We start from the raw sequence: 962 nt of genomic DNA on the forward strand, positions 1-962 counted from the left end.
AGAAGGTATAGAAACCACAAGGAAAGAATACAAGTAGATAAAACATCTGGAAATACAACTCTCAGAATTGTATTTCAGACATACAATTTCAGAAATAAACTTTAAAACAGTAGATTAGATGAAACTAAAGAAAAAAAAATCTGAAATAAAATATAGACCTAAATAAATTTTCCAGAATTCAGCAAAGAAATTAAACAATGGAAATGTCAACCTAAAATAGTCAAAAGGGTCAGCATCTAATTTAAAGAGTTTATTAAAAAAAAAGATAAGAAAAAAAGAGTGAGAGAAAGTGTTTATTCAAGCACAAACTATGAGGATGGACCAAGCAGAAACACTAACTCCAAAGGAATGGAGTCAGCATTCCGACGTAGGCAAGTTAAGATTTCATTTATACAGGCAGAGCCAGAAGAATTTTCAGCAGGATTACAACATTATTCATACAAGGTTGGTGCATACTTATAGCAATTTGACTGGCTATAGGCAGTGTTTCTTTGGGGTAGGGTCTATTTGATATCTTTTTACAGAGGGTGTAGTAATCATGTGTTTTCTGTCATCTGGTCTAACCCAAGCAGGACAACAAAGGGGAAGTTAGTCTATAACAAGGGTCGTTAACTAAGAAGGCAGGAGGTTTTTGTCCCTGACATCATTTAATTCTCTCTATTCATTGCACAAAACAAGAAAAATAAGGTGCATTAATCTATAATCAGAGAAACAGAAGTAGTAACCATATGTGACTCAGATCACAGTTACATCTCTCTCAAGGCTGCAAGTGTTATTTTTGGGCTCCAATAGCTTTTACATTTTATTTTCACAGAAAATATAAAAGAGAAGCTGAGCCATAGAGAAAAAATAAGAGGGTCCCAAAAGGTTCTGGCAGACAATAGGGACTGACAGCCCAGAGCCCTGCTCCCTGACCTCCCTTTCTTTGCCTGTTTGTGCCGTGGACCCTGAAAACACTAAAT

The sequence above is a fragment of the Propithecus coquereli genome, unplaced genomic scaffold, assembly GCF_000956105.1.
Source record: "Propithecus coquereli isolate 6110/MARCELLA unplaced genomic scaffold, Pcoq_1.0 Scaffold252, whole genome shotgun sequence".
In the NCBI taxonomy this organism is placed as follows: Eukaryota; Metazoa; Chordata; class Mammalia; order Primates; family Indriidae; genus Propithecus; species Propithecus coquereli.